The 19,151-nt window shown below is 40.0% G+C and overlaps 1 protein-coding gene across 2 annotated transcripts in view; it reads right to left on the reverse strand.

Annotated features, from left to right (window-relative positions):
* LOC140726759 (four and a half LIM domains protein 2-like) overlaps positions 1–18,193 on the reverse strand; it is a 55,212-nt gene extending 37,019 nt beyond the window's left edge. Inside the window, exon 1 of one of the 2 annotated variants that reach the window (XM_073043541.1) lies at positions 18,039–18,193. The gene's annotated coding sequence lies outside the window, so the exon portion shown is untranslated. Of the gene's footprint in view, positions 1–8,999; positions 9,128–18,038 lie in introns of those variants that run through there. The other variant, XM_073043542.1, reaches the window with a different exon arrangement.
* Positions 18,194–19,151: the final 958 nt, after the last annotated feature.

The following is a 19,151-nucleotide window of genomic DNA, read 5'->3' on the forward strand; positions in this document are numbered from 1 at the left end:
TCCCTACTCACAATGTGCCAATTGCGATGAATTATAATGTACAGTATACTTGCAGGTGTCACATGAATTTGCTGATGCTGTTAATGCTTCTAGCTGTTGGGTATGTCACACACTTCAAAATAGTCACCATGCATAAGATGGTTCTTCAAAGTCTAATGGCATTAGATCTTCTCTTAGCAATTACGGAGAAGAACTACGGCAGTTATAGGCAAATAGTGTTGTCTAAATACAAGTCTGAAGACATAACTGATTTGGCTGATCATATTCATGAAGAAACAACTAAAGTCCATCAGTCTGATTAATGGGATTTCTTTGACTGAATTCATTAAGTCTATGGAGCTGAGGTTACTCAATATTATCTGTTATAATAATATATTGTGTCAAAATAATATGTCCTGATGTGCCCTATCATTGATTTATGTGTTTTACTCTTTTAAGGGCAATCAATAATAGAGCAGTTCAAACTCACGTGGGTGTGCCCACTTACAAAAACAAACTACCTAACAATCACATAATCATGAATATTTCCATAATGTCGATGAATTTTTTGATTATTATAATCTTAACTTAGGTACCATACGATTTTGCCAGTGGATTTTCAGGTGTAATGTTTCCAAATGTGTAATTTAGAATCAAAGGACTGAATGTTGGGTTAGACTACATCATTGTTAATTTCCTTATAATTTTACTTTCTTATGCAGTTTTGTAATTTTATATGTTTATCTATGTATATGCAATGGTTCCATGTGTTTACAAGTGGTTCCAGTTGCTTTTTAACACCTTGGCTGCAGCTGCAGGCATCATGTTATTTGAATGGGGACTATCTTATTGGTTGCTTCAAGCAACAGAATTTGAATGGGATTTATTGCTGTTAACAAATTGCTATAAGAAAACCAGACAACGTTGCATCGGTCTCTGTTCACCTTTTGCTTTCCCTCGCTACTAGGCTCAGCTTCTGCTACATTCCTTTTCTAATCCCTTTGTTCTTTCAGTGCTTAATAAATAATTGTAAGCAACAGGTTTTTATGCCTCATTCTCAGCTTCTGAAGAACCTCAGATCAAATATATCTGTATCCAATAACTTTTACATTTTTTGTTGGTCAGTGCAGACATAGTGACAAACCTAGTAGCTTATCAAAGTGGCAGACAGCATGAAATATCAGTCCCATCCCAAATGCAGGAATCCTTCAATTCATACATTGAAAGAATGGAGCTGTAAGAAGTGGAGGCAAATGTGGAAATATTTAGATAAAGCCATACAGAGTGCAAGGAAGTATTCCTCTTGGTAGAAATTTGGCAATATATTTACATATCATATCAGGGCATTTGTCAATTCATGGTCCATTTAATGAAGAAGAACAAAATTACAAAACTATTTCTGTTTGAGTCTTGTCAGAGTTTAAAGTTCAAAATCCATAACTGGCAATCAAGAAAAACCACTAGCTATAAAAATGACAAGGAAATGATTGCAACAGAAATCCACACAAACAGGAAGTTGCACAACACTGAAGCAGATAAGTAAAGGAAGAGTTTTTTTTTATCCAGCATCTACATGACTAGGAGTGAGAGTAAGAAGAGGCAGAAACTTCAAAATTAAAGCTTAGTAGGCTAACATGAATATTGAATCTGACATTATAACCGCTGAACTCAGTGTGTGATCCAACAGTGTGCTCAATTTCTACCCAATCCTTCTTCAGTGTTGTCTCTACTTTTTCCAAATTAAAGAAAATCAAGACATGGTGATGGGGAAAAATTCTGTTAAGAAGATGCTCCACCCTGAGTCCATCTCAAGGCATTATAAGACCAACACTGCACTCAAACTTGTTCGTGAAAATTTCTAACAACAAATTAGGGACATTGATTATCTACGTCATGGTCAGTAGCCATGGGAACCCCCTTTGCTTTTAGATCATGCACAGAGACCAAAAGTGAAAAAGATGACAGATAGAGAAGAGAATGCTAGTGATTATTTCAGTGTTTAAAGAATTTTGATGAAACAAAATCAAAATCTTTATTTAACCATGAACATGGACTAATTGATGCCAGACAAATAATAAGCAAGGAAATAGCAAAGACTGAGACCAAAGAAAACACAACGCTCCAAATAAGGCTTTATCATGGCACAGTAGAACAGAAACAAAATCCCTCCATTTTTTTTCCATTCACCCCTTATGATAAAGTTCAATGTTGTATTATCTTTTTGGATTTTTTTTAATACTATGCATTAGCCTTTCTAGTGATTTAAATATCTGGAAATCCAATTTTCTTTACATGATCACTAATTATTTACCAATAAAAAAGTGTTCCATTTATTCTTTCTCTGATTCAGAGTACGTGACAGCAAACTCCCCCATATTAAAATACATCTACTCACTCACAAAATTTGCATATATACTTTATAACTTCCTGCTCCAATGTATCATATTAATTTTCCAGCTGAACAGCACCAGTACAGTAAAATTCTTTTACCCAAGTTGGTGATATACAGTGCCTATAATGGCTTTCTCTTTGCCACTCTCCCATAAAGCTGATGAAGCCCCTGGGCAACAGTTGTTGTATGTGCAGTCTCTCCCATCTCAGCCAAAGAAGTTTGTAACTCCTCTAGAATTGTCATAGGTCTCTTGGTGGCCTCCCTCACTAATCCCCTTCTTGCACAACCACTCAGTTTTTGAGGATAGGCTGTCTGGGCAGATTTACAGCTGTGCCATATTCTTTTGATTTCTTGATGATTGCCTTAACTGTACTCCAAGGAATATTCAGTGACTTGGAAATTTTCTTGCATCCATCTCCTGACTCGTGCTTTTCAATAACCTTTTCCACAGAGATGCTTGGAATGTTCTGTTGTCTTCATGGTGTAGTTTTTGCCAGGACACTGACTCACCAGCAGTTAGACTTTCTGGATACAGGTGTATTTTTACTACAATCAATTGAAACACCCTGACTGTACACAGATCTCCATTTAACTAATTGTGTGAATTCCAAAACCAATTGTCTGCACTGGTGATGATTTGGTGTGTCATAATAAAGGAGGGTGAATACTTATGCAATCAATTACTTTGTGTTTTATATTTGTAATTAATTTAGATCACTTTGTAGAGATCTGTTCTCACTTAGACATGAAAGAGTCTTTTCACTGTTGATCAGTGTCAAAGAAAAACAAATTAAATCCACTGTGATTCAATGTTGTAAAACAATAAAACATGAAAACTTCTAAGGGAGTGTGAGTACCTTTTTGTAGGCACTGTATGCCTAATTTCCAAAGCCCAATATAGATCCATCAAAAACTACATGCCGCATCTCACCATCAAAATATACTCCCTTTATTTTCCTCCCTGACACTAGCTCCCTCCTAACTACAGGGCAGAAAGGTATCTTTAATTTTATGCACTTCCATGTTTGGTTCTACATTTGTGTAGAAACCTGTTAAATTTCTTCTCAAAGTCTCTAAGGGAAGCACTACTCTATCCCTCATAAATCTATGCTAATTATTTTATATAGTTATTACACAGATCCACACTCATCATTGATTCAGGTCGTGATGAAGGGTCTTGGCTCAAAACTACGACTGTTTATTCTTTTCCACAGATGCTGCCTGGCTAGTTGAGTTGTGCCAGCATTTTGTGTGTGTTGCTTGGATTTCCAGCGTCTGCAGATTTTCTTGTCATCGTAGATTTTACTTGCTTCAATTATTGCCTTACCACATTGGTCAAAGACTACTGCCCTGACTAACCTGGCCTCATCCTATTGCACTAACATAGCTCAGAGTTCTTTATCTTCAAGCATCACGCCTGTGAATACTATGGAGTCAGAGGTCCCCACAACAAGCCTGAATTCACATCATAAGTAACTTGCATATAGCTGAAGTTGCTGGTACTGTATTAATAAATCCGAGCCATTCCTAAATCAAGATGCAGGGAAATAGTGAGCCAAAGTCGAAAAGATACATGTTAATTTTGGCCTATGCCGAACATTAGTTGGAGTTGATTTAACTCAAGTGGGTAAATTGGATGGATAACTGGAGAAATGCTTTAGGAGAAATAGAACTGAAAATTAATCATCTCCATCATAATAATATATAGATAGTGGTGAGGTACTGACTCTATGTTGATAATAGAGCATCACAGCCAACAGTTGGGAAAAACCATCATTCTTTCCCAGCAAAGTGACGGGTAGAAGTTCACCACATGCAATCTCTTTTCTCAGTCATACATTATCCCATCCTGGAAATATATCTCAACGAAGCATCAGCGGTTACCTTTATTTTATAAACTGTTCCAAAAGTGGTTAAAGACAATACAGTAATGGACTAGAAAGGTAGGCCCACATTCCGTGTGTGAATAAAGATATTTTGTGGTGGATCTCTGCACGTTAATATCATGTTGCCTCATTATCTAGGTGTGTATTGATATTGTGATCCTGATTTAATCATGTGACATGCCAACATCTCCAGAATATAACAACATCACAGACATTCAATCCAGCAGCCTAAAGTCTCAAATTGTAAATAGCTTGTGGTTTCTGTCTTGCAAAATATCTCTTGTTTTCATTGGAGGACATGACATTTTACCTCTGGCCCCTGAACTATTGACTAAGTACCTAACTCTGTGGTGGGAAAATTGATGGTCTCTTTACTTTAAGCACTACATCAAAAAATAGAATTAGTGCGGCACCAACATCATCAAAAATGTCTCTTTATAGATGAGTTTCCTTAAGTTAATTTGCAACAATAACAAAAGAGAAGCTGCTGTGCTTGTGAGGGTAGCACACCAGGGATGGGGCAAATTAATTTGTGGATGAGGAGCTGGTACAGGAAGGAAAGTTCAGGTTCTGGGACCATTGTGAGCTCTTCTTTCTGGGGCAGAGGCAACAAGAACAAAAGGGGTAACTGCACCTGAGCTGGAGGGAGAGCTATATTATTGTGGGGAGATTTGCACAGGAGAATTTAGATTAGTCTGGCAGGGGGAGAAACCCAAAGTCATGGTATAGCAGATGGGCAATTTAAAAGAAATATAAATGCAAGAGAGAACAAGTTTAGTCAACAGAATAGACAGATGCAAGAAGCAATAAGGGCAGGGCTAGATATATGGGACTGAGATATTACAGCCATTACAGAAAGCAAAACTGACAGTTCAATGCTCTGCAGTATAGATGTCATAGGTACGACTGATGTGAGTGTAGGACAGGAGGAGGACTTTTGATTAAGGAGAACATGACCACAGCACCCAGAGAGGGTATTCTTGGGAAATCATCCAGTGAGGCTATATGGGTGGGCGGAGCACTTTGATGGGATTGTATTACAGGCTTTCCAATATCAACAGGAAATAGAGGAGGTTGCAGACAGCAATAGGAAAAATGGGATTTTAAAAGTGAGTGATTTTAACTTCTCTAATATTGAATGGGAATGACATGGGGCAAATGGCTTGAATGCTGCAGAATTTGTTAAAGTCTCCAGCAAAGTTTTCTCAAATTGTATGCAGATTGCCCAACCAGAGAGAGGGCATTTCTCAAACTCCTGTTAGGACATGTGGCTGGGCAACTGACTGAAGTATCAGTGGAGGGAGCACTTTGGGAAAAGTGACCAAAACTCTACTGGTTTTTAAATAGTTGCAAAACTTAAAATAATGAGAAAAAAGATAGTCCTCTTCCATAATTTAAAATCCTAAATTTGGGCAAGGAAAATTTTGATGGCATTGGGCAGGAATTTGCAAAGGTTGATTAGGATAGGCTACTTGCAGGTAATGGGAGATTTGGCAATTGGGAAGTTTTAAAAAAGAGATAGAGTTCAAGGTCAACATATTCCTATTAGAGTGAAGGTGATGGCTGGTAGTTTTACAGAACCCTAGATGATGACTGACATTGAGGTAATAGTCAGGTATAGACAGCTGGAATCGAGGTAATTAGTGAAGTCAGAGGGAAAATCATGAGGGAAATGACACAAGATAACTTTTGTGGATCAGGTAAAGGTGAATCCTGAAGGATTCTGCAAGTCTATTATGAGAACAAGGGTAACTAGAGAATGAAGAGGTCCCTTTAAGGATTAATGGTCATCATGGTAGCATGGCGGTCAGCTTGACACTATTACAGCTCGGGGCATTGGATTTTGGAGTTCAATCCCAGCATCCTCTGTAAGGAGTGTCTGTACATCATCCCATGGAATGCATGGGTTTACTCTGGGTCCTCTGCTTTCCTCCCACAGTCCAAGGACATACCGTAGGTTAATTGGTCATTGTAAATTGTCCCCTGGTTAGGTAGGGTTAAATCAGGGTTGGCAAGAAGGGCCAGAAGGGCCAATCCCACTGTGTATCTCCAAATAAAAATAAATGTAGTCGTATATGTGTGGAGCCACAGGAGGTGAGCAAGATGTTTGTTGAATATTTCTCATCTGTGTTTACCATGGAGAAGGTCATGAAAACTAAGTCATTAAGGAAATGAACATATCCACATTACATAGAGGGTGTGTGGGCAGTCTTAAGGTATACTAACATAGATAAACTTCAGAGCCTGATCAAGTGTATCCTGGAATATTGTGGGAGGCTAGGGAAAAAGCTGCAGGGGCCTGGCAGAGATATTTGCTTTATCTTGCGCCATGACTGAAGCGCTTGAAGACTAGAGGGTGGCTAATGTCATTTAAATGGGGCTAAGAGGAATAGCAAGGGAACTACAAGCTGGTAGGCCTAACGCCAATGGTGAAAGTTACTGAAGGAGATTCTGAGGGACAAGACCTACTAGCATTTGAAGGGGCAAGGATTGGTAAAATCTATATGGACTTTAGAAAGGTTTTGACAAAGTCCCGAAAGTAGGCAGGTCTGGAAAGCTAGATCACATAGAAGTCAAGGTGATCTAGCCAATTGGAGACAAAGCTGGCTTAGTGAATGGAGAGAGAGAGAGCGAGAGAGAGAGAGAGGTCAATAGTGTAGGGTCGTTATTCAGATTGGAGACCTGTGACCAGTGGTGTGCCATAAGGATCAGTGATGGGTTCATTGTTATTTGCCATCTATATTAACATTATGAATGACAATATCATTAACATGGTTAGTAAGTTGGTGTTGTTGATAGTGAAGTAGATTATCCAAGATAACAATGGAATCTAGATGAACTGGGGAATTGGGCCAAGGAATGGCAGATGGAATTTAACACATCCAAGTGTGAGGTTTTGCATTATGGAATATTAAACCAGGGTAGGACTTATACAGTGAATGATGGCACTCTGGAGAGAGTTGAAGGTTATAGGTGTCTAGTTCCATGGATTGACTCCATTTCTTGCCGATCTCGCCAATTAAAGCATTGACGAGGAAAATTAAAATCAATGAGGATGAAAGCAGAAGGTGAGCAGGTGTCTGACCGGCTCTCTCTCACTCTCGCTCACTGCTCCTGGAGTAAGGTTTCACTCTCTCTCTCTCTCGCTCTCTCTCTCTCTCTCGCTCGATACTGCTGGAGTCTTGGGTCATGGGCAAGGTTGAATTGACGTGGTTTGTGGATTGGACTCTGTAGATCACATTATCGTGTGTCTCTGGCTTCTAGTTGCTCCTTTTTTGTTACTATTTTGTGCGATTATGATCGGGATGAACTGGCTCTGCGGCCAGCAGTCAGCAAACAACATGGTGCTAAGCTGAACTGAACTAAACTAAACTGAATATTCTGTTCCAATTACTTTGTGGCTTGATGTTTTAAATTCCATGTTTTTCGCTCATTTTTTACTGCTTGCGCGATTTGTTCATTTTCGTGTGTTGGGGGTTTGATCTTTCTCTTTGAAGAGGTTCCATGGTTTTTCTTTGTTTCGTGGCTGTCTGTGAGAAGCCGAATCTCAGGGTTGCAGACTGCACACGTATTCCTTGATAATAAATGTACCTTGAAGTTTGAACTTTGAAAATGGCAGCATAGATAGACAGGGTAGAATTTGGCATGCTTGCTTCATCAGTCAAGGAATTTAGTGCAGGAGCTGGGACATTGTGGTACAACAGTACGTCAGCGGTGAGACTACACAGAGTATTGAGTACGGTTCTGGTCATTCAGCTCTATGATGGATGTCATAAAGCTGGAAAGGATGTAGAAACGATCCACAAAGATGTTACCAGAACTGGAGAGCTTGTCTTACAAGGAGAGGCCGGATAGACTGGGATTATTTTCCCTGGAGTATAAGGGGCTGGGGGCTGAGGGTTGAGGGATGACCTTACATACACAATCACAAGGAGCATAGACAAGGTGGATGCTTGGTTTTCTTCCCAGGGTAGGAGAGTCCAAAACTAGAGGATACGGTAAGAGCAGGAAGATTTAAAAGGGATCTGAGGGGAAACTTTTTCACACAGAGGGTGGTGAGTGTATGGAATGAGTTGCCAGAGTAGGTGGTAGAGGTGGTGGATACAATTGCAATATTTAAGAGACATTTAGATAGGTACATGGGTAGAAACGATTTCCTGGGATATGGGTCAAATACCAGCAAATGAGGCTAAGTTGGACATATGTTGTGGTCACCATGGACAAGCTGGGTTAAAGGGCCTGTTTCTGTGCTGTATGACTTTAAAGCAGCAGCTTAACACATTGTTAAGTTGAAACAACCTACGAAATTCATTACTATCAAGCAGTCCAAGACAGATAGTTAGGTATTGTGCAGGGAAACATTACATCATTAACCACTGAGGTTAAAACCAACACTGACAGAACTTACAGACCCTCAGAAATGGGTGATACCCAACAACATGAAACATAGGTAAAAATGTCCTCGCTCTATCCCTGACTATAGCATTCCCACTGCTGGGTGCAATACCTCTGCACATGATTCTCTAACTCTGGCTCAAAATTGCATTAGCAATTTATAATTTGAAACAGAGTAGCTTTTAGGTTGAGCCAGAGTTCACCTTTTTCTTTCATACGCTGAATGATATCTTTTAACTAATTTCTGTTTGCTATGCAGAGAAAAACTCTGCAGCAGCTGAAAGTCATTTTATAATGATGTCATTAAATCAATCATCACAACAAATAAAAAGCAAATTGCAACTCACGCATCCCTAGGAGATCCAACATTTCAGGCTGATATTAGCCAACAAAGTAGATGCTGTGAAGTGTGCTGGTATGTACTGAGAGTGCAGAATCTAATTCTGGTTTGAACTTTCCATTTCCCCATAGGACTTCTTGTTCCATATTTACAAGGACAGCTTGCCAATAATTGCACAACAGGTGATGATACACTGTATTAAGTGTAGCCACTACCTCCTAGTGGTCTGGAGAGGTATGTAACATTATCATCACTGGTAAAATCATGGAAGTAATCCAAGTGGGCCAAGTATGGTTAATCTCATTAATTTACACCTTCTTGAAAACATCTCTAACTATCCTTAGATATCTTTATTTCAGCCATTTCCTTCTTGTGCTTCCTCATTTTATCTCCTATTTCCTTCTGAGAAGCAGTGAAGGTTGCTTGTTCCAGGAATGGTGGATGAGATGTCCTTGAGTGCACTGTGATCACTGAACTACTTAACACCCATAGGCACATTTGTGAATTCATGATTCTTTGGACTCCAGAAACTGTGGGTCCACAAAGGTTGGCACAGCTAGAACAACACCAGCAACCTGAGCCCATTCCTGACCTTTGTGCTGTCAAATGGAATGTGCACGTTCTTCATGTGACTGCATGGGTGATCCAGTTCCCTCCCACATCCCAAAGCTGCCCTAGTGTGTAGACGAGTTGAAGAATGGGGAGGGGGGGGGGGATGCGCTGTGGAATAGATGGGAATGTGGGGAGGGTAAAATGTAATGAAATGTAGGATTAGAGTAAATGGTATTAGTTGAGTGGCATGGACTCAGCGGAGTGACTTTTGCTAAAGTATCCAGACTGGCACTTTAGTACAAAGGAAGTTTCTGCACTGTTAGAGGTGTCAATAAGTGCAATAGAAATATATGAATTAGAAACAACACGCCCCCTCAAGCCTGCTCCATCATTCAACAAGAGTATGTTGATCTGAATGAAACCTTTACTCTCCATTTCCTCTCCCACTGTGTTTAACCTCCTCACTTATCGAGAAGCAATCTAACTCTGCCTTAAAAAAAATATTCACGGATTCTGTTTTCACCGATCTTTGACAAAAACAGTTCCAAAGTCTTATTACCAATTGAAAGAGAAAAAAAATCAATTCATTCTTGTCTTAAATGGACAAGCCTTATTTTTCACCAGTGATCTTCGAGATTCTCCCAGAGGAAGATACATCCACCAGATGTCCACCCTATCAGGATTAGGAAAATGCAAGGGAAAGCTGAGGGAGAACAAAGGGGTTATCCCTGATGTCCTGACCAGTGCTTCTCCTTCTTTCAACATTCCTAGAAAATGTTTAACTAATAATTAATGACTGTACCTAATAAATTGGCCAATGTGAGTATGTTTGTGGTCAAAGTTCAAAGCACGGTTATTAAAGTATGTATACAGTATACAGCCTTAAGCTTTGTCTTCTTGCAAGAGCACAATAGAACCCATTCTACTGCTGCTGTAGCTTATCCACTTCAAGTTTCGATGAGTTGTGCATTCAGGGTGCTCTTCTGCACGTCACTGTTATAGCACATGGCTGTTTGAGTTACTGTTGCCTTTCTGTCAGCTCGATGATCTTTGACTCATACCGGAGAATAAGGAGGTGATAATCAGGAGCCACAGGGAGGTAGTCACCCCTAGGTTTCAGGGGGTAGGTAACTGGGTGACTGTCAGGAGAAGGAAGGGAAATGCACACCTGTGGCCGTTCCCCTCAATGGTAAGTATGGCACTTTAGATACTGTTAATGGGGATGACCTACCGGGGGATGTTGCAGTGACCAGGTCTCTGGCACTGAGTCTGGTGCTGTGGCTCAGAAGAGAAGAGAGGTGAAGGGGGCTGCATTGGTGATAAGAGATTCCATAGTTAGAGCAACAGAGATGAGATTCTGTGGGCTCGATAGAGACACCCAGTTGGTATGTTGCCTGCCAGGTGCCAGGGTCAGGAATGTCTCAGATCAGGTCCACACATTATAAAAGGGGAGGGTGAGCAGCCAGAAAGAGTTGGTACATATTGGCACCAATGATACAGGTAGAAAAGGTGAGGAGGTCCTGAAAAGAGATTTTAGGGACCTAGGTAGAAACATGAAAAGTAGAACCTCCAGGGTAGCAATCTCTGGATTGCTGCCCTTGCCAAACACCGCTGAGAGTCAGAATAGAATGATTTTGCAGGTAAATGTGTGTGCTGAGGAGCTGGTCTGGGGGCAGTGGTTCAGAGTTAATTTGACAGGGGGATGGGAACCAGAGTGATAGTGCTGAAGGTGAGGTAGTTGATCTATGGGTAGTGAGACTGCTAGCAAGGGCAGGCTGATGATGGGGCAAATTGCAGTCAACAGGATGAGTTGCAATGTAAGAGACAGGCAAAATCGAAAGGGATGAACACAGAACTGAAGGTGTTATACTTGAATGTGTGCAGTTATACAGAATAAGGTAGATGAACTTGCAGCATAGTTAGAAATAGACAAGAATGATTTTGTGGGCTTCATTGAATCATGGCTGAAAGAAGATTATAGATGTGAGCCTAACATCCAAGGATAGACACTTAGACAGAGGGGGTAGCATGGCTTTGTTGGTAAAAAATAAAATCATTAGAAAGAGGTGACAAATGGTTGGAAGGTGTTGAATCATTGTGAGTAGAGCTAAGGAATTGCAAGGGTAAAAAGACACTGGTGGGAGTTATATACAGATCCCTAAACACTAGTAAAGATGTGGTCGACAAATTACATTGGGAAATAGAAATTGCATGCCAAAAGGACAATGTTACAATCATCACGGGGGATTTCAATGTGCATGTAGATTGGGAAAATCAGGTTGGTACTGGATCCCAAGAGGGGGAGTTTCTAGAATGCCTACGAGATGGCTTTCTAGAACAGCTCAGTAGGGATCAGCTATCCTGGATAGCTGATTGTGTGTGTTGTGCAATGAACCAGAATTGGTTAGAGCTCAAGATAAAAGAGCCTTTAGAGGAAAGTGATCATAATATGATAAAATTCACCCTGCAATTTGAGAAGGAGAAGCTAAAGTCAGATGTATCAGTGGAGTAAAGGGAATTACAGAGGCATGAGAGAGGAGCTAGTCAAAATTGATTGGAAAAGAACACCAGCAGGGATGACAGCAGAGAAGCAATAGCTAGAATTTCTGGAACCAATTCAGAAGATGCAGTATTTGTACATCCCAAAGAGTAAGTGTTCTTAAGACAAGATGACACCACTGTGGCTAACAAGAGAAGTCAAAACCAACATAAAAGCCAAAGAGAGGGCATATAATAGGGCAAAAATTAGTGGGAAGTTCAAGGATTGGGAAGCTTTTGAAAACCAACAGAAGGCAACTAAAAAAGTCATTAAGGAGGAAAAGATGGAATATGAAGGTAAGCTAGCCAATAATATAAAAGAGGATACCAAAAGTTTCTTCAGATACATCAAGTGTAAAAGAGAGGCGAGAATGGATATCGGACCACTGGAAAACAACGCTGGAGAGGTAGTAAAGGGGGACATAGAAATGGCATATGAGCTGAATAAGTATTTTGCATCAGTCTACACTGTCAAAGACACCAGCAGTATGCCAGAAGTTCGAGACTGTCAGGGGGTAGAAGTGTATGAAGTTGCCATTACTAGGGAGAAGCCCTAGGGAAACTGAAAGTTCTGAAAGTAAGTCATCTGGACCAGATGGTGTACACCCTGGGGTTCTGAAAGAGGTGGCTGAAAAGATTGTGGAGGCATTAGTCACAATCGTTCAAGAATCAATTGATTCTGGCATGGTTCCGGAGGACTGGAAAATTGCAAATGTCACTCCACTCTTCAAGAAGGGAGAGAGGCAGAGAAGGGAAATTATAGGCCAGTTGGTCTGACCTCAGTGACTGGGATGATGAAGTTGATTGTTAAGACTATGGTTTTAGAGTACTTGATGACACATGATAAAATAGGTTGAATTCAGCATGGTTTCCTCAAGGGGAAATCTTGCCTGACAAATCTGTTGGAATTCGTTGAGGAAATAACAAGCCAGATAGACAAAGGAGAAACTGTGGATGTTGTGTACCTGAATTTTGAGAAAGCCTTTGACAAGATTCCACTCACAAGGTTGCTTAAAAGTTCAGAGCCCATGTTATTACAGGAAAGATACTAGCATGGATAAAGCAGTGGCTGATTAGCAGGAGGCAAAGAGTGGGAATAAAGGGTTGGCTGACAGTGACTAGTGGTGTTCCACAGGGATTTGTGTTGGGACTGATTCTTTTTACATTTCTGTCAATGACTCAGATGACAGATTGATGGCTTTGTGGCAGAGTTTGTGGACGATACAAATATGAGTGGAGTGCAGGCAGTTTTGAGGAAATAGAGAAAGACAGACAGATTAGGAGAATGGGTAAAGAAGTGGCACATGGAATACAGTGTCAGGAAGTATATGGTCATGCACTTTAGTGGAAGAAATAAAAGTGTAGACTACTTTCTAATTGGAGAGAAATTTCAAAACTCTAAGGTGCAAAGGGACTTGGGAGTCACTGTACAGGATCCCCTGAAGGTTAATTTGCAGGTTCAGATGGTAGTGAGGAAGACAAATGCGAAGCTAGCATTCATTTCAAGAGGATGAGATATAAAAAACAAGGACGTAATGTTGAGGCTTTATAAAGCACTGTGAGGCCTCACTTGGAGTATTGTGAGCAGTTTTGGGCCCCTTATCCAAGAAAGCTGACATTGGAGAGGGTTCAAAGGAGGTTCACATAAATGATTCCAGGATTGCAAGGCTTGTCGTATGAAGAGCATTAGATGGCTCTGTGCCCTTACTCACTGGAATTCAGAAGAATAAGCGGTGACCTCATTGAACCCTATCAAATGTTGAATGGCCTCTATAAAGTAGATATGGAGAGGTTGTTTCCTATGGTGGGGGATTCTGTGACCAGAGGACATAGCCTCAGAATAGAGAAGCGTCCTTTCAGAATGGAGATGAGGAGGAATTTCTTTAGCCAGAGAGTGGCGAATCTGTGAAATTCGTTGCCCCAGGCAGCTGTGGAGGCCACATCACTGGGTATATTTAAGGCAGAAGCTAATAGATTCTTGATTAGTCAGAGCTCAAAGGGATACGGGGAGAATGCAGGAGATTGGGGCTGAGAGGGAAAATGGATCAGCCATGATGAAATGATGGAACAGACTCAATGGGCCAAATGGCCCTAATTCTGCTTCTATATCTTATGGTCTTATGAACCAGTCTTGCCGTTCTCCTCTGACCTCTTTGATTAACAAGCCATTTTTACCATAGAACTGCGCTCACTGTGTGTTTCATTTTCTCACCATTCTCTGTAATCTTGAGAGACTGTGTGTGTGAAAATTCCAGGAGATCAGCAGATTCTGAGATACTCAACCACACTGGCTGGCACAAACAATCATTCCACAGTCAAAGTCACTTTGATCACATTTCTTCCCCTTTCTGACGTTTGGCCTGAACAATAAATGAACCTCTACAGAGTTACTGTCACATGATTGGATGATTAGATACTTGCAGTAATGAGCAGGTGTGCACAGTAAAGTGGCCACAGAGTGCAAAAAAGATGTGAGAATTATGTCAGACTGTTTAAAATTAAAATCTTTAAACAATTTTCCTTTCAATTAAAACATTTTGATTTACATTTTGGCTGGAGCATGCAAAGCTGATTTTAAAACTGTTGGTCTCACCATAAAAACTCCGTGTTTGAGGTGGCTCTCCAATGGTAGTCACATTAAGAGATGGGATCTTGTTTTGGGTTGGAGATAAATGATCAATGAATATGATAGGATATTGAGGGCTAGTGTCTGTAGTTAAAGTAATAATTAGATTTGGGTATGTGGGTTAGTAGTGAGGGCATATGACTGTACAGATTGGGGCTAAGTAGTTAGTAGGATTTGATTGGGTGTCAGTTCATTCAGTGGAAGTTCATAAGACCATAAAACCTAGGATCTGAACCAGGCCACATGGCCCATCAAGTCTATTCCATCATTCAAACATAGCTGATTTATTACTCCATTTTCTTACCTTCTCCCCATAACTATTGAAACCCTTACTAATCAAGAACCTATCAAACTCCACTTAAAATTTCCCCAATGACTTGACCTCCATCACTGTCTGTGGAAATAAATTCCACAGATTCACCAACCTCTGGCTAAAGAAATTCCTCCTCATCTCTGTTCTAAAGGAATGTCCTTCTGTTCTGAGGCTGTACCCTCTGGTCTTAGAATCCCCCACTATAGGAAACATCCTCTCCACATCTACTCTATCCAGGACTTTCAATGTTTGATAGATTTCAATGAGATCCCCCCCCCCCCCCTATTCTTCCAGACTCCAGTGAGTATGAGTACAAGTGCAAAGCAATCAAATGCTTTTCGTACATTAACCCTTTCATTCCTGGGATCATTCTTGTGACCTTCGGACTCTCTTCAATACCAGCACTTTCCTTCTTAACTAGGGGACCCAAAATTACTCACAATACTCCAAATGCAGTCTGACCAATGCCTTATAAAGCCTCAGCATTACATCCTTGTTTTTCTATTCTAGTCCTCTTGAACTTAATGCTAACATTGCATTTGCCTTACTTACCACCAACTCCCAAGTCTATTTGCATGTCTTATTCCTGAATTTTCTCTCTGGAATATAGTCTATACCTTTATTCCTTTGACCATAGTGCATGATCATGCATTTCACTACACTACATTTCATCTGCCACTTCTTTGTCATTCTCCTAATTCCTTCTGCAAATTCCCTGCTTTGTCAAACACTACCTTCCCCTCCACCTAACTTTGAGCCATCTGCAAACTTGGCCACAAAGCTATCAATTCCGTCATCCAAATCATTGAACGTGAAAAGAAGTGGTCCCAACACCGACCCCTACTAGTCACCGCAGCCAATCAGAAAAGGCTTTATTTCCACTCTGCCTACTGCCGGTTACCCAACCCTGTATTCATACTAGCATCTCTCCATGGGCTCTTACCTTTGTTGAGTCAATAAGCACGAGCTGGGAATTAATGAGCAGCAGGCTGCAGGCAGGTACTGAAAAGTGCGGATAAGTATTTGGACAACATGACTGTAAGAGGGATTGTGTTTTCAAAGTTCAAAGTAAATTTATTATCAAAGCACATATATGTCACCATATACAACCCTGAGATTCATTTTCTTGAGGGCATATGCAACAAGTCCAATAACCATAATAGAATCAATGAAAGACCAAACCAACTGGGTGTACGACCAGTGTGTAACAGACAATAAACTGTGCAAAAACGAAAAGAAAGACAGAAAGAAAGAAGCAATAAATATCAAGAACAAGAGATGAAGAGTCCTTGAAAGTGAGTCCAGAATTTGTGGGAACATTTCAGTGATGGGGCATGTAAAATTGAGCGAAGTGAAGTTGACTGAAGTCAGACAAAAGTGGTGCTATGGTGGTTCTGGATGTTGAGGGAATTCTGATGGAAGCATAGACAAGGAAGTAATTAAACAGACCTATCTGACCCACTTTTTCCAGCATTATGGCAACTGTCACAGGTTACCCCCTAATTTTTTGGAAGTCAGTTCTCAAATGCAGTTTACATGCCTCGCATGTTGTTGCTCATCTCCATGCATGTCTATGTACCTCTGTGCATCTTATTTCTCACGACCCTTAGTAACAAGTATGGCAGAAGGCTGTGTTGGAATCTTAAGTCTGACATTGCATGGGATTCATTGAGAAGCCTTCATATACTAGAAAACCAAGAGTTCCAGTCACACAAGGTGTGTAAATAAGTACTCACTCCAGTGCTCTACAGCGAGTACACCACTTTTTTTCTTCTTCCTCAGAAAAACAGGGGAGGCCCAACTACTTTGGGTAATGGGTTTATATTTGGTTTTGGATGGAACTGTTCACTTCTGATTTAACAGAGAAAGAAACAGCTTATGGACTGTTCTCAAGAACCTTTATATAACCAGGTTACTGACTACATTTTGCAATATTGACTGAGATGGTTTTGGTATTACTCTGTGCTCAGCTGAAACAATTATTAATATCGCACAAACGTCAGAGAAATCAATTCTTCAGATGATTTGTTACAAAGCGTAATAACAAACAAAGGTAGTAATTCATTACAAAGTTGATATAGTACTGTGCCAGGCATAAAATCCTAGCTCAAAATCAAAAAGAAGCACTGCGAATACAGAAAATCTGAAATAAAAGCAGAAGATACCGGGGTTCATCAGCAGGTTGGGCAGTGTTAGCAGTGAGACAGTTAACATTTCAGGTTAATAACCATTGATCAGCTCCTGCTGCCGCACGTTCTGAGTACCTACCGCATCTTGTGCTTTTATTGGAAACTTTCAGTCACAATCTAACATCAGTGTTGTGTCAATCGTTCAGGAAAGCAGGGATGATAGCTAAGTTCCTCTTACTGCCTGGGTTTAGTTGAGCAGTTTGCTGATACAGCTAGCGCAAGCATGGGAGAGCTGCTGGCACTGTAGAACTGAGCCCCAACAAGACAGAGATCTCCCCGAGTGACGGGGAGAAAATTGAAAAAAAAAACAGAATAGAGTCTAAAATAACTAAAGAGGGGATGTTTAAAAATAACAATGGAATCATGATTTTGTGATGAATTGATATTAGTACATAAACACCGCAAAATATTTCAATAATTTCCCCAAATTTATTTGTATTTCATTATCCAATATAGCTTAATGTGAGAAACATAATAATCACCAAGTATTATAACTGTCTGATGGCTACATACTGTATTCTAGCAGTCAGTTAATCTGTTTGAAAAGTCTTATACAGATGGAACACTGAATTCACTTCGGGGATAAAAATAGGAGATGACAAAAGAAATAATTAAGAGGACAGTAAACTGCTGATCTATTTTCAGTACCTGGTCTTGACACTGTGCTATAATGAATCTATTGATTAACATGTTAATCTATCTATTCATTAACATTTCAATTGAATGATTCCAGAGAGAGAAAGCTCTCAATTTCAGAAATGGTGGGAATGAACGTGTAAGATAATTATGGCAGAAAACGTATAGATGGAGAGAAACGCCAATCCTTACCTCAAAATTGACGGCAACTGTCTTCAATTCCAAGGCAAATGAATGACCGAGCAAGACAAGGGGAGAAACCTACTGCTTTATTTGACTGTCAAAGCTTCGTATTTAGTAGATGACACCAGCAATTAAGCAGATTGACATTCTTTTGCCAAAGAGTCTATAAATACAATATCTCTAAAGCAACTGCTGCTCACTAGAGATAAGAACCACTATTGCTGTTGCTGTGCACAACTTCCTACCTTTTAAGGTATCAGACATTTAACAACACATGTCCTGCAATGGAAAGTCTGCACTAGTAAAAATGTAACCACATATCCTGTTACCTCAAGGACGTACAAAGCTGGGATTAGTCTATGGTCAATTGTAACTTATCCCATTTCTAAAATTTTCTCACATGCACAAAATAAGTTACTGAACAAGTAGCATAAAAATAAATATATTACCTTGGAATTAGATTCAAAAATGCAGAGTAGTTTCAGATAATGTACTTCACTTAACAACCTCTGCTGGTTACCTTTAGGCTGAGTGCCCTAATGTATATTCAGTCATGGCTTAAGGCAGGTTAAGCAATTATTCTTACAGCAAAGCCACAGTAACAAAACATAGATAACCTTCAGCAAAGGAGTGATCAAAAAACAATCACAGACAGTGCAATGGAAGAAAATATAGCCTAGTAATACAGGTCTGAAAGTTCACAGAGTTAAACTTATTCAAACCATTTACAGGTAGATGTTATCTACACACGCTACCTTAAAACTTCCATTGATTAAAAAGTCATTATATGTGGTGTGATAAAGAACAAAGGAGGAAATAGGGTGCCCTTGAACAGCGACTTTCTTCAGAGCAAGAAGATACCCATCTTGGAATATACTATTTATCCGTGTTGATTCTGTGAAGTAAAAATCTAATAGACATTTATCATTTTTGAGCGTGCACACAATGCACAGTTGGACACCTGAACAAATAGAAGAGCATAGAAACTCATCTCCGCAACACTGGAAAAACATGCATTTCTCAGAGAAAAATTGCGTTGCCATAAACTAATTCTGTGCATAGTTCTGGGTGAGTTAATGCCAGGGATTAGTTTCACATGGACTTTTTGAACCAAGATTTTAT

Source organism: Hemitrygon akajei, chromosome 4 (assembly GCF_048418815.1).
Source record: "Hemitrygon akajei chromosome 4, sHemAka1.3, whole genome shotgun sequence".
In the NCBI taxonomy this organism is placed as follows: Eukaryota; Metazoa; Chordata; class Chondrichthyes; order Myliobatiformes; family Dasyatidae; genus Hemitrygon; species Hemitrygon akajei.